The sequence below is a fragment of the Mycteria americana genome, chromosome 4 (assembly GCF_035582795.1).
Source record: "Mycteria americana isolate JAX WOST 10 ecotype Jacksonville Zoo and Gardens chromosome 4, USCA_MyAme_1.0, whole genome shotgun sequence".
Lineage (NCBI taxonomy): Eukaryota > Metazoa > Chordata > Aves > Ciconiiformes > Ciconiidae > Mycteria > Mycteria americana.
Genome location: NC_134368.1, coordinates 10,562,292 through 10,577,589, shown reverse-complemented (window position 1 = coordinate 10,577,589; position 15,298 = coordinate 10,562,292). Strand labels below are relative to the sequence as shown.

The following is a 15,298-nucleotide window of genomic DNA, read 5'->3' as shown; positions in this document are numbered from 1 at the left end:
AATTAGCTTTGGACTGATTAATGCTGTAACTGGTTAACCATACTGTTACTAATAAAGAATCTGATTGCAGCAACTGTTTGCTAGAGGTGTTAAATGCTATAAGTACAATGAAAGTATTTTGTGATTAAGGTGGATGATTTTCGGGGAACAGTATGTCACACAGGGTTATTCTATGTTTTTTTTTTAAAGTATGCCTAAAGTGCAGTTAATTTTCATCTTGCATGTAAGTACCTACAGATACGTTTTTCCCCTCCGTCTGCTTCCTTGCTGGTACGTGTCCTGTCCAAAGAGCTGTGTGTGGGCTAGAAATCAGCAACTCCTGAGGTGCAGCCCTGGTTCTGTGTATCCAGCGCTGTGAAAAGCTGTGCTGACTTTCCAAGGACATTCATTAGACCCTGAAGACCCGATTTTTAAAGAACTCATGTTTGCACAGTTCTGGAGACAGTGTTTACCGTCTATCGTATCTTGTCAGAGTTTGTTTGCAGATGGGCTTTTTAGCTGTAGGAAGTCTCCTGGGGTACGCTGCTGTGAAGGTGCACACGGAGAGCTGCCAAGTGCAAAAGGTGCCTGTCTTCGCACTGGCTTTCGGTTCCCCGGCTGAGCAGCACCGTGGCACCCTCACTGCAGGATCGCTGCCTTTCACTTAGCATTGAGGCAGCAGGACAAACTCTCTTTCGGGTAGTTTTTTGTTCTTTTTCGTGTAGCTTGTGGTCTTTCGGGTTTCATGCATCCAAAGCAAGCAATGTGTGAATATGACTTAAACCTATTTGCATGCTTCTAAATACATGAAACGTGGTTGATGGCGCAACAAGATTGAACTCACGGGGCAGGGGGGTTCTGTGTTGTTTTGTGGCCGCAGTTATGTAGCAGCTAGACCATCACTTCCCTTGCATGCCTACATGCTTTCCTGTAGTTTAATTGTAATATGAGTAAACTATAGCCCTGCCTAATAGCCACGTGGTCATCCTAGAGATGAGAAGGACTGGGGAAGGCTCAAGCTCACAAACGCAGGCCTGGGCTGCAGAATGCAGTGCATTGGCTAAGGCAGTGAAATCAGCTGGCAGAAGTTCTGCTGACAGAGTCTTCAGGAAAACAACTTCATGCAAAATTCTGTCCTTTGGTCACACTTCTTTAAAAAAAAAACCAAACCCCAAACTTTGGCCCCAACTGTGCTTCTTTCTCACTCTATTTTTTTTCTGTCCTCTTTCCAGATAGTCTGTTCCATTTCTTCCTTTTCTCCTGCTCCATCATTACTGACTTGTCATCATCTAAACTACATATTCCTTTTTTTTTTCTTCCAGTCATTTTTATAACCTGAGCATGGAGTTGCCTCTTCTTCCCCCTGCTCTGCTTTAACATGTTTAAGCAGCACAGTAAATAAGGCACAGCAGCATTTGCAGCAGATGCAGGGGCAGAAGAAGGGTCTATTAATTGTTCAGTCTCTGTTCTCACTTTCAGTTCTGTGTTGTATCTTTGTAGTAGCTGGACCATATAGTGTTTGCCTTGCTAGCTTTTCTTTCTCTGCCATCTCAAGGTCAAAATAGGTAAACTGCAAGGTATGTCTTGTGATTATACAAATAATGTTTGTAACTGCTGCTGCTTGCTGTACGTCCTACAGTAACACTATACTTGAAGCCAGATTTTATTATTCCTGGCGAGAACCTGCAAATTAGTGCAAGATCCTTGTGTGCAAATGTGTTCACAAAAGCAGATCAGGTATGCGCAATTGTAGTTACCTAACGTATTGGTGTGAAGGACTCTTGTAATTTTAATTTTTTTAACAACCCCCTCCTCTAGCACTGTGGGTGTATGAGCTGATAATACCGATCATACTGGTTTTCACTCTGTTCTACTAAAATTGCATTAAAATCCTTCAAGCATCTTGTAAAGTTTAATGGAAGATTCACAGCCATAGTGAGTCCCTGTAGCAGCTGGTCCTTGCAGCAGAGCCCATCCTCTTCCCCCGGCGTAGCCCTGCCCTGCTGGCTGTGAAGCACTGGATGTTGATTTTGGAGGTGTATCCTTTCCAGGACCAGCGCCTTTGACTCACCACTGCCATGATGCTTCTGGCTGAGACACACTTGGTTATCTCACAGGAGCCCGTCAAGGAGGAAGAGAGGAGATGGCTGCTCATATCCTCCTTGCCCAGTCCCTCACGTGGTGTCTGTGGGCTGGACTGAGTGCTGGAGGGCAGGGAAATGGCTTCCTCATTTACAGCGCCTTTGTGTCCTGGATGAGGGTGGCCAGAGCTGCCACTAACCAGAAAGCCACAGTAGCCATGTACTGGCACATGGTGCTGTTCAGGTTCTGCATTGGTGTTGCACATAAGAGGTTTTATCTCTGGTTTTGACATCGGTGGGAATGGCAGTGGTTGATGTCTCTGTGTGTGCAGATTGGCTGTTTGGCACCACTACTTTATTTGCATTTTCTACTGCTGGGTCTCTTTTCTGTATGCTCTTGAGGGGGTGCTCAGAGGAAGACAAATGGAAGCAGAGACATAATTCCAACAAAAATTCTCATTATATGATAGAATTCAGACTACAGTTATGGTAAAGTGTTTGTCAGCAATTCATACATAAAATTGCTTTTTCTCTGCTTTAAGTCTCACTAGAATACCCTGCTCAGAACTTCAGTGAGTGTTCATTATAGTGAGACTCTGTAAGGACTCATCCCTCTAATGGCAGTCCTGTTTTGGTCCTGTATAAATAAGGTTTGCATCTCAGAGCCAGGAAACAGGAAACCCCCTAAATTATGAAGGCAGGAAATCTTCTATCCTAAGGACAGATGAGGTTCTAGAAGATATTTTAATAATTACAGACAGGTCAGTCAGAGTGGCACTCAGATGTAACTAGTTCCTAATGACAAATATATACATGTATATTCATGTATAGATTTTTTGTTACTGTTTCCAGCCAGAGCATTATATCAGTAGGCTGTCACAGAGCAATGTAAATAGCAAGTACATTGGTAATCATGACTTTTTGCAAGGCAGTTTTTAAATCAACCTAACCTGACAGTTGTACAGAGGAATTCAACTTTCATAGTGTAAAAAAACCAAGAATCCAAGAGAGACTCAAGCTTCTTAAAAAGACGCAGCATTATCTTATTTATTTGCATCAATTTGTACTAGTTTTACATTATGACATAAAACCCAAGATATATCCCCCTGAAGATTATACTGAGATCTTCACACTGCTCTGTGAAGGCAGTGAGTCATCTGCCCTCTGCTATTCATGTGTGGACTTGTTCCCCCAGCTTGCGCAGGACTGCAGGAGGAAGCGACACCTCCCTGCCATGGTCCATCCTTTCTTGTCGGAAGCAGATGGAGCCCTGATGAGGGATACTGGGACCAACCTGTCAGGGCTCCTTCGGTGACAAAGCCATTTCACTCGTGCTTGGCCATGAGGAGCTTTCCTGCAGGAGGAGTTCAAGCTCTTGTCATTTCTATGGCAAAGTCTTTGAAAATAGCTTGTGAAACTGAATGATTTTAAACAACAGCTTTTAAGAATTGGTGAAAAGCGTGCCTTGAAATTGGCAAGCCATGTGCTGCTGTCCCCAGCCTGGCACCATGTGAGCTGAATGAGTGCCTTGGCTGGGTGACCATGGTACGGCTTGATCTATATGGACGGTTATCTCCTGCCTCTGTCAAACCATTTGTATTATTCTCTGTGGGCTTTTGGGGATTTTTTTTTTAGTCAAGGAGGGAAGGGGCAGATCAGCAGGGGTAAAAGTTGTCCCACCTGCATTCCACAAAATAGTAAACTCCTGGCAAGCAGTGGGAGTATAATTAGAAGAGGGAACTGATTAATGCCTTTGGGCAGGATGGACCGGCGATCTTGAGCACGATCTTGAAGCAGTGCAGCATCTGAGTTGCAAGTGCTCTTCTGCTTGGAGGAATCGGCAGATCCTGTCCCAGGTCCCTAGGTGTAGGTTTGACAAAAGTTGGCGAGCTGAGCTGGGTGGAGGTAAAAAACAGGCATTGCTGCTGGGAGAGGTGTGCTCTAGGGGCATCTCCCTGCTTTCCTATGGAAGTTGCTCCAAGAAGGAGAAGTGCACAAGTGTTTAGCTCAGTCACTGGGTGTTGGGTGGGACAGGGAGCAGTTCTCTCTTGTTCAGGGCTCACTAGTTTGTATTGCAGTGAGCTGAGACTGCTGTGGAGATGGCCTGGATCAGCTGAGTGGGACAGCCCTGAATTTTCACAAGTGCAAGACCAGGACAGGGAATACATGAGACATGGTGACTTGCAAAACCTTTTAGTAGAAGAAAATAAACCTTTCCTTCTTCCCAAATGAGCCTAATGTATGCATTGTTTGTAGTGCTGATCAGGTGGAGACTGAAAGCGTTCCCATGCGTGCAGAAGGCAGTGCAGTCCTGAGTTTTGGGTAGTGCTTGTGTATTCTTTAAACCTAAAATCTTGCCAGAAAAAAAAGTTGTTATAGTGCATCATCATGTGTATGAAGTAGATATCTGGATATAAATGCAGGTTTTGATGAAAAAAATATGGTTTTGATGGGAGCATTATGATGTACAATGTTGGCTGATAAAGTAAATAGAGTAGATGCCTCTGAAGTTAAGTTCTAATAGTCAGTTTTCTCATGAAAGAAGTGCAGATGAGCTTGCCGGGAGCACAGTTACATTCATTGGTGCATTAATTTCACCCACCAGAGTTACTTGGAGTTTAAAGTTTGTATAAGCTGAGAGAGTGCATAGATGGAGGTCTTGAAATTCTGTCTGTGGTTCTTCGTGTTACTAAATTGCAGGGTTAATGAAAAGCATGTAATTACCAGTTGCTGATAAACTTGGAAGTTTTGAAACAGAACTGAAAGGTCATTGAAATAATAGCATACCAAAACAATGCTTAATGTTTATTTTTATTATGGGCTGCCTTTTCAAAATTGCAAATTACCATCGCAGTTAGTACTGTTATGCAGCACAAAGATATAACTGCATTGATCCATCATGTTGAAAGGCTACCGTGCAGCCATTAGCTGAGGAAATCCCCTGACTGGCTGCTGGAGGTAAAGTACTTCCAGGGAAGGATCACCCAGTATGTGTCTCGCTGCTGTGCTTCCATCATGAGTTTAACTCAGCCCCGTTGCACGCTGCTGCTGCTGCTGGGTCCTGCTTCCTGCCGTTACAGGAGGGAGGGGAGAAGCTTGCTTCTTCAGCCAGTTCATTTTCCTGACCCAGCTCACTGTCACAGGCACACCCAAATGCCAGCACAGGGACAGGGTGGGATCACTTCTTTCAGTGACGGTATTAATTTATAGTACAGAACAGTACAGTTTGCTTCTTTGTCAGTTTAATATTTCTCCTAAGCATCCCGTTTTGGCTGCTATTGCCTGGAGAGTGCTGCACTGGATGGGTCTTACTGACCTGGTACAGATCTCATTGTTATAATGGGTCTATAAAAACTGCTGCCATTTCTAGGGCATGTCCAGATTATACATAAGCCATCTAGGTAATGTGACTGCTACATTAGTGGTGGGAACCACCTTGTCTTACTAGCATAACTTAACCTCCGTATTGTATCTGTTTCTTCTGGTTTTCTCATCAAGTAAGAAACTTTTTACACCATCTGGTTGGTGTGAAGTGGTTTACTGCAATGCAAGTAAATTGCAGTAAAGATACCTTTGCACTGCTTAAGCAAGGTAACGTCTTAACAGTCTGACTTGCCTTTGTGAGAAGACAGCTACCATGGTTTAGGCATCACCCCCCGCCCCCAGCTATGACTGCCTCTCTGAGGATGCCAGCTGTAGTGGTCAGGTGAATGGGGTTGCCTCAGCCAGTGCAATGCTGAGTCTCAGCTCAAACCCCCTTTTACCTGTCATTTAACATGAGGTTTCCAACAGAGGGGCAATGTATATAGTGGCGTTTGTGTCTTAAATTGCTGTAGTAAGTTTTTTTGTGGAGCTTGTTTAGCAAAGTCTGTAAAGAACTGGACCCACAGAACAGAAAATTTAATCCTATGCTTTTGTTGAAATGTCCCATGTTTCTGAGTCTGATGAATCCATGGAATTAAAGAAATTAGAAGTTTCAAAGCTTTGCGCTGAAATGCTGTTCTTTCCCCACATTTTCCCCACCTCTAGGCAGTCAGCAAATATCCGGACCTCTGGCTTGTCCTGTACTACATGCTGCAATAGCTACTATAAATGCCTGTGCACTTGAACTGCTGTCTTTTCAGTGCACGCAGCAGCTCACCTGATTATGCACTCCCAACAAAAGTGTCTTCCCACCTAGAGTGCTGGTTTCAAAAGGAGCGGTATATTAAGCAGATGAAGCTTGGAAGTTAATCTGCTCAGGAAGTTATATTCCAGGTGTCAGAGATGTACACATCCTCGTGTTTTGGACAAAGCTTTTATTCGGCAATGAAAAATGGACTAAAATACAGTCTTGATTAAAGTGTGATGTCCTTTTTCCTGCTGAAGTCGGCTTTGAACTGCGGGGCCTAAGTGCAGTCTTGGGTCTGGGCTCCAGAAAGCCGTGTGCTTCCTGGCCAGCCAAACAGCCAGCAGAAAGCAGATGGGCGAGAAAACAAGTGCATGCGTTTTTTCCACTTGAATTTGTTCATCCCTCTCTCCAAACATAAGTCCATTGTGTGTCGGCCTCTAATGGACTATGTGAAAGGTGGTTTATGTTCTCGGCATCTGCTAATTGACCTGGCCAGTTCTTATCCGCTGTGGTAGAAAGAGTGGGCTGGTCTTGTACAAAATGGAGATAGATGGGCCAGACTTCCAGGTACCTTCAGGACCGTGCAGACAACAGCTAGGTGCTGATTCCCTGCAAATAGGGGAAGAGATGCCTGGTGGTGACTGCTCTCGTGATGGGAGGAGGAAAAGATTTGTCGAATTAGGTATTAAAAAAAAAATGTTTTCCTTTAAAGCTTGCCTACATCTGGGCAAGTGAGCTGGAACTTGATTTTTTTTTTTTTTAAAAGGTATTTAGGCAGCTAATGGTCTTTAAGAAGCTGGCCTCTGAAATGAGTCTTATGTAACACAATGGGAATCCTTGGCTGAATCCCAACCAGTCGTGTCTGTGGAAGCTCACAGACAAAACTGGGTATACAGAAGTGGTACCTGCCATGGTTTGAAGAGGTGGCAAATGCACCTGAAAGCCAGCAGTGCGGCTCTGGCTGTTTAAGGCAAGGTTGGCTCTGCACTCAGGATTCACACCAAATCTGCAGGAGGCCAGATTATTTTCTCCCAATTATGTCATGAGCACAAAATTTTGATGACCCAGTGTCCCTGATTGGAGTAGACATTAAGGGAGCAACCTAGGCTGGAGGAGGTGGCTGTATTCTGTGGGTTGCTTGTCCTGTCCCCTCCTCTCCCTGCCTCCATGGTGTATTGGCATCTCTACCTCTATTTTCAGCGCTCCTTTCCATGGGCTGCTTACCCGGTTTGAGTATTGGATATACCATGGCCTGGTCCCAAATTCAAAATCTCTCTTTTTGGATGGAACAGTGTGTACTTCCCTGTTAACAGCTCATGCTGCTTTCCCCTCGTGGTCTCTGTCGGCAGACACTTGTGCTTAGATTTACTACACAGAATTCCTTTGCAGGTCAAGTAATTTTTAATCTGTTTTTTTCCCCTCGGTACACACGGTATTTTAGCATGTGGCAGGCTGTGGGCCTGATTCTGCGCCCCACTCAGGGGATTTCAGTAGGAGCTGTGTGTGCCTGCCTGCAAGCTGAACCCCACGTCACATCCAGGGAGCTACAGAGGGTGCAGTTAAGGTTCCAGAAACTGTACTGAGCATGAACATTTAGTCAGCAGATCATAAACGTGAAAAAGCATAATACAGTTCCTTCACAGCAGTTTAATTTGGGCCTTTTTTGGAAAAAAAAAAACCCCACACACACCCCCCAAACCAAACAAAAAAAAAACCCAAACCAAATTAAAACTCTATGCATGTGATCCAGTTAAAACTGCCTTTTCTTGTCCTAAAGAACTGTGCAATTCACAAGAATAGCTAAGATATCCCTTTCCCCCCTGCCCCTCCCTACTTTTGGAAGGAGAGGGTTGTTTTGGGACTTCATAGTGTGCTGTGTTTTGAGATGGAAACTGAAACACATATACTGAGCTATGTACGCATCCTGCTAGAATAGAGCAGAGTGACAGGACTTGTCAAAGGATGTCAAGTGGCTAATATTGTTGTTTAATTCTAGTTTATGTTACGCAATTTTTTCTATACAAATCAGTGTAACTAATTGTATAGTGCCTGGAGATTGGTGTAGCTGATACAGAAGAGGTGTGCGCTTGGATGTATGTACATGAGGTCATCTGTTGCAATGCTTCTAACTTGAAAACTAGTAGCTCTAGTTACAGGCTATATGCCCTGCATTAAGAAAGCCTCTATTAGGTTCTACCATATACCAAGAAAGCAGAAGATTCGGGGAACAGTCAAAGACTGCATCTAAATGTGGTAAAACATCTCTAAAAGGTTGGAGAACTACTGGCGAGTCTATCCTCCCAACTGCCACCTTGGGATTAATGCCTAACAAATTTATCTGCTTTTCTTTCATTGATGTTTCAATTTAGGTAACTAAATGAAGATACAAGGTGCTAAATAAGGGGCCTGCCTGGCATGTAATTGCTGCCAGAACTCAGCAGCTCCTATGGAAGTTGGGAGTACCGTCAGTGTTTGCAAATACCGGCTGCACAGACACTGTGTATCTTACAATACCACATTAGCTGGTATTTACAAAACATAAAGGTAGCAAACCCTGTAATTCCCCCAAGAAAGCTGACTTAATCCTGATTGGTAAATGCTGTTGTGTTGACTGCTGAAATGAACAGCATGGGTGGAGCAAATAATTTCTGCTAGAGAAATTTGGGAGCTCGTTGTGTGTGTTTGGCTAGAAGCAGTTATTGGGTTTATGTGCTAACAGGTATTTGAAATAGGCTGTCAGGTGTCTGGGTTCCCACTGCCTGACTTTACGTACTCACATGGCAAGTGGGTCCAAACTTCTGGCTCTTCCTTCCATTGCCAGATAACCTCAGGACACTGCGCTTAAGAAATCTGGGCTGAGTTTTGTGGGGAAGAAATAAGAAGAAGGAGGAAAGGGGGGAGAGTTCTGAAAAGCTGTTCCATACCTTATCATCCCAAAATGGATCATTTTCAGACTCTGTTCGACTGCGCCCTGTCTGGCACGGGGACAACCAGCTTTGTACTGTTCAGTGGAAAGGGAAATAGGACGGAAATTAAATTATAAACAAGGCACTAGCTGTGCTGTGGCAAGCTAAATCTAAACTTTGAGGCAGGACTGACAGATATCTGCAACTCTCCACTGTCCCGTGATGCCAGATTTTGTCACTGGGGGGGAAATATTACATAAGTGTTGCTCAGCTTTTAATTCATATGAAAGCAAGAGTACCCATTGTAGCCTTGGAAGAGACCATCTTTAATTACAGTCAATGCATTTAATCCTTCCCCTAAATTTGTTTCTATATACACCTCACTCTGTCTTTTCTATCCACCTCTAATTACAAGGTTTCAATGACAGAGTTCGAGACATACAGCAAGACATTTGGGGACGTGTATTCTTCAGGGTGACTTCTTTTCTTCTTTTCCTTTGGTGTTCTCACTTGGGGTCTGAATCAGTCTTCAGTTGGCTGCAACAGGCGCCTTGCTGTCGTCCCAGGGCACCCCAACTGTTTCGTTGGAGGACATCTCAAATACCTACAGCAGTAAAAGACAGCAGCACCCACCACCTCCTTTCCCCCAAAAGCCAATTAACTTCATTTGTGCATGCTCAAGCTGCCACTATTAGCTACTCCCTCTAAGATGGCCACAAAGCTTTCGTAGGTACAGGTGCTGAGGAAGTATTAGCAAAAGCAAAAATGGAAGTAAGACATAGCACTGAACATCCCTTTCTGGTACTTAATTTCCCAGTCAGAGCTTAAAACTTCCTGCCTCCGAGAACAAGAAAGTGATTGTTTAGGTGCTGAACTGGAGATATAGTTGCCTTAACTCTTTGATAAGGTTTTAAAACTGCGGTGTGAATTGCTGTTGTTCCTTTTGGTGCCTCATGCATGTGGGAACATGGAGTCCCTACAGCATCTGTCAGGCTAGTTAAATTGGATGCTTGGTATTTACTTGGCATTTGGATATAGAGGTACAATAGACAATAAAACCACAGTCACAGGTATCCAGTATTGCAGATATTAATGCCTCACATTCTTCATTTAACTTGATGCGGGAAAGGACTGTCTGCCATCCCAAGGCCTCACGCTCAGTGTGTGACAGCAATGCATATTTTTAATTTAGCTAAAATAATTCAGCTTGACTTGCCTCTCCTTTAATTTGGCATCATACAGTGGTGTAAAAAAAATAAATCTTGAACACATTTCTCCCCTCATTTGACATATGTATAAAATAACTAGGTCTGTAGGGAGGTTTAAAATTAGGCAGAAAAAGCTCGCTAGGCCTTGTACCATGCTCTCTTCGCTGGGTGCTGTGCTACAGCTCAACGTCTCTAGGCTTCTCTAAGCATTGTAGTCACACACACCCCCCCTTTTTTTTTTTAAGATCCTTCCTGTTGGCGAATGTCCTGAGACACGATGTTCTTGCTTAGCATTTTGATGTGGGGAAACAGTCTGATAATTAAAGCCAGTTTCAAGTCATGAGCTGATTTGTAAGCAGTGACTTGCTCTGGGGTGTTGTCAGTCGATAAACGTGTAGCTTGTGTGCGCAGAGCCACGTGTAGCTTGTGTGCGCAGAGCCACGCTGCACCTTGTGCCTTAAGCGCCACGTGAGAGGGACCTACACGCTCCCTGGAGCCACTTATGGGGGGGACTAACTACATCCTCTTCAACCATGTTTTGGTGAACGGTTAATTTGTGGAAAATTACAGTTATCATCCTGTTCCCCTCTGCGTGTAAGCCCAGTGCAAACCCGTGTTGTTACGCAGATTTTCCTTGTTTAAATAAATGCAATTCTCTTCGACCTGTGCTCAGCAGTCCTCAATAAATTACTTCCAAGAGTACCATGAAAGGTGGCAACTGAAAACACACCTATTGCAGAACTGCAGACCGATGTCGTGGGTTTGGATTTGCTGTGCAAATTTGCTTTGTGGTGTTCCACCGCCAGTGAGGACCAAAGCGTTACCACACTTGTGTAAATGGTGGCGAGTCCTAATCCACTCTTGCGGTTTCAATGGGGAGCGTGTGTAAGTATGTGTGTACCTCCGTGTAACTTTGAGTGGGAATTACAACTGCTTGATACCGGAATGGCATGATCTTGCAGTGGCACTTTCCTTATCTCATTGGGTCTGTCACTATTCTGAGGTAACAGACAAACTTAAAATCTTAAGTCTCCCTGCAGCGTAATCTAGGAAATTTGAGTGCCAGTAAGACAGATGGGTTTGAGAGGTCTAATTTAGGACTACTAAGTTGCAGTGTGTGCATTTTAATGTGCGAAACAAATGGGTAGAAGGCTGGATGAATGAAGTATTAAATAAGTTTATTAAAAGCATGGCTGGTTATTTTTTGTGGACTCTGTTTTCAAGTGTGTACAAAGGTATTGCCATCACTCGTGTATCTCCCCCAAGGCACTGTTGTTCACGTGCCTGTATTAGGTTGGTACTGTGTGATGCTGAGCTTGTGGTACTAGGTGATACCTCTCTTGCTACTGCTTAAAAGCATTTGAGAGGTAAATGTTAAAAGATAATCAGTAGATAACAGGGCTAAAAATAGAAGACACTTAAAACAGAAATTCCTTTTCTATAGGTGTAATAATTGTTCATATTTGTCTGACATTGCCTTTGAATGTTTAAAATACAGAAAACTCTTCTTTATAGATGAGCACAACTTGAAGGCTGCAATGCTAAGATACAGGTTGGAATCTCCTTTTTTTTTTTGCAGAGGAAAAGAAATCTATACAAGGGCAAAAACTTACTGCAAGGGATTTCAACTGTTTCTATAATGTTTGATTTCTGTTGCCTCACATTCTTGCAAGGTCAGAGATTTTATTGCCTCTAGTCAAAGGATGGAGAATCCTATACATGTAAATTTGAGATGGTCACCATCCAGGAAAGACAAATGGTATCCAGCTGCCATTACGTTTGCTTGTGATGCTTTTGGGAATCTCTGTATAGCTTGTAAATTCCTACTGACATTTCCCGTGAAGCATATCTCAAATTTCTGCATGTTGGCATTACTTATCTCCGAGAACTGAGACAATGAAGGGCTGCTAAACCTTTCATGGCTGCTCTTCCAATAAGAGCAGCTTAAGACAGTGGGATGGCTGAAGCCTGGGGAAAGCTGTGAGGACAAGCCTGGCTGCAGGAGAAGCCTGGAAAAAAAAAAGGAGAGGAGATGAGGGTGGTCAGATGTCGGTCCTGCAGCTGTTAATACTGCAGAGCCTGAGGCTACGGTTCCCCAGCCGTTAAAACTGATACCAGTCATAGTCCTGACATGGTCCTGCCTATGTGTTGCCTTGCACAAATGCTCCTCTGAGTGCCTGCCATGAGCCCATGAAGGAAAAGGACTGGTTGGAAACCGACCACTGTATTTTGGTTTTGTCATCTTGCTGGGTTGGGTTGCAGGCAGTTTAGGCACGTGGATGAGCATGCGGTGGGGTGGCACCAGTGGGGGAGATGCCTGTGTTGCACCTCGCACGCCTCTCTGGCAGCTCATGGTCGCTCTCTGCAGCAGGAGGAGAACTTGAGTGGGAGAAGGTCAAGGAACAGTACAGCAACAGGCACTAGCTGTGCCTGTTTTATTTCTTCTGCTGGTCAAAGTCAGACATGGCTCTGGGACCCTCGTCAGTCTGTCTGTCTGCTTCTGCTGTCAGATACACTCCTGAAGGGACAGTATGTGGGTGGTCTGGCCAGCCACCAGCTGCTGAGGCTCTGGTCAGGTGTCTCACGCTGATGGTGTCCAGGTTGCTTTATGGGGTCATTCCAGCCCAAAGCGAGCCTCAGGAGTTGCTGTCATTTGCCTGTCTTAGCTACTGCCCGTGGCTTACGGCAGTACATGGGCCACCACAGCTCACCCTCCAGTGGGGACTGGAGCACAAGGAGCATCAATGTTGGCATGTAGGCATTTTGAGAGGTGAAGAAACGTTGCTGTAGCCCAGCGCTTGTAATTTAGGACAGGCAGCTGTCATTGCACTCAGCAGGGAGCTACTAGAGGGATGGGGAAAGGAGGGCGAGGGGAAGAGGGCAACATGGGCAGCAAGGTCTGCCAGGCATCCCCTCTCTTGGGAGTCAGCAGCTTCCCTCTCGCAGGCCAGCCAGTATTCACCTGTCCCCGGCTTGCATCCCAGCTACCTTTCTGCATGCTGCTGCCAAGAGGCTTAGCTGGCCAAAAATGCATACATTTGTGGCACTGCAGATCCTTCCCTGAACTTAGTTTGCTGAAAGATGTAGGAATAAGTTCTGGTTCCATGCATATGTTCTAAAACGTGAACAAGCGGCAACTTTTGGAATGTAAAAAGGCAAAGTTAAAGTGTGGAGTCTTGGCTCAGCAAGTGGGCTGAAGTGGCACTAAGTGAAAGTAAATAAAATGCACTGTGAATACTGCAGCATGCATTTATATATAGCGAAATAGAGAACTTAAATATTTTTCAGAGTGATAAAATGCACAAAACATTGAAATGGTAAGCTGTATAACAGGCAGCAGAGGTTTTCTTCCATCTTCCTTAGTGTTAGGAACAGCACCAGACATTTCTGAGCAGTATTCACATGAAAACTTGCAGATAGTTCATAGCAGCACTGACTCTTTGAAAGCTAGTGATGGTAAGATACGCTTGCAGCCATTGCCTTCGTAGGCAGTTATGTCTTGTGTTTGGATACTTCAGAGGTACTCCAAGACCACCAGCTACCTGGCTGCTAAAGCTATCTGGCTGGTTTCAATTTAGCAAAACAGATGCACAAAAATATTCAGCACACTGAAAACACATATAGAGGATGAAACTCCTAGTTAATAAGTAAATAAAGCAGGCGGTTGCACCGATTGTAGGGCTGTTGCATTTAATTCACTTAACAATCACTGCAATTAGGCACTCGCAGCTTTTTTTGCCTGTTAGTTGCCACAGTGCCTTCCTGGGCTTTGCTGCTGAATTTAGTTGCAGAGGCCTCTATGAGGTGTTAGACACAGGCAAAAAATGCCATGTGGAACAAACCTTGGATGAATCTTCAACTGCAGCACAAACTTCAGGATTTTGTTCTTAATATGGAAAAAAAATGGCATCTATTGCAGAACGCTGGTGTTTGGCTTATCTTTTCTTGGATGATAAAAAGCCAAGAGGTTTGCAGTAAGGGCGCTACTGAATTTTCTGGTTTTGACTCCGAGGCACTCAGCTGTGAGCAAGCATTTCACACATCTCGTAGCAATCGGCACACTGGGTGCCTTGCTATGGTACGGTGCTTTAATACTAAGAGGTTTTCTTTCCCTTTCACTAAAGCAAATTTGTTTTGTAGTTGAAATAGATTGTGCAGCTCGTGTATGAGCTAGAGCCGCTTTTGGAAAAAAAAAAAGGGTTTGAGGTATCCTTTGTAGACTAGAAAGTATTGAAAGTGTTTCTGACTGAAATAACTATGGAACAGACAGGATTTTATACTTCGGGGAAGGGTTGTTATCTTCCAGTGTATTTAATATTTTGCTGAAGATATGCTAAATTCTGTCTGGACCATTAATAAATAGGTTTCTTTAGAACCATTTTTATATGATTGAATTTCTATGATTTCTTAAGATGGAAGTTTATGTATAATATCTTTAAATGCCTTTGTAAACAAATGTGTTTTAATTAGTACAGGATCATCTTTGCTAGGTTATAAAAAGTATTGTAGAGCTGTAAATATATCATTCCTGACACCTAAAGAAAAGTGTTAGCTTAAGGGGGAGTGAGGCAAGTATGCTTGAGTACCAACTTCTACTAAGCAGAGTGGGGTATATAATTACGTGTTTACCTACATTATATGTATGGCCATGATACCCAGGAATATACAAAATAATATGAATACATTTAATTTTCAGTACTGTTTAAGCCATTTGCAGCAAAATTCTGTCATTGCTCAAGAGCGTGACTGTGCACAAAATAAAAAGAGCTGAAGCCCTTAAGAGATCTTGACTTGCTGTGTCAAGCTCTAGTAAGAAAGGGTTGATGTTGGAGTTGGAGGCCAGGCAGTGTTCCTCTCTCTGATTTTACCCTGGTGGGAGGTGAATCCTGAAGTTGCAGTGGGGAAGTTTTTACTGCTGGTCTGCATTTCTCAAAAACTTTGAAATAATGATAAGGTTATGAATAATGATGCTGTCTGTGTTCATCCTGACCAGTGCATGTCACAAAGGATCCT

General features: G+C 43.8%; 1 protein-coding gene across 3 annotated transcripts in view; it reads left to right on the top strand.

The window, feature by feature from the left end:
- Positions 1-15,298, top strand: part of MXD4 (MAX dimerization protein 4) — a 39,855-nt gene that overhangs the window by 10,489 nt on the left and 14,068 nt on the right. The window lies entirely within an intron of this gene.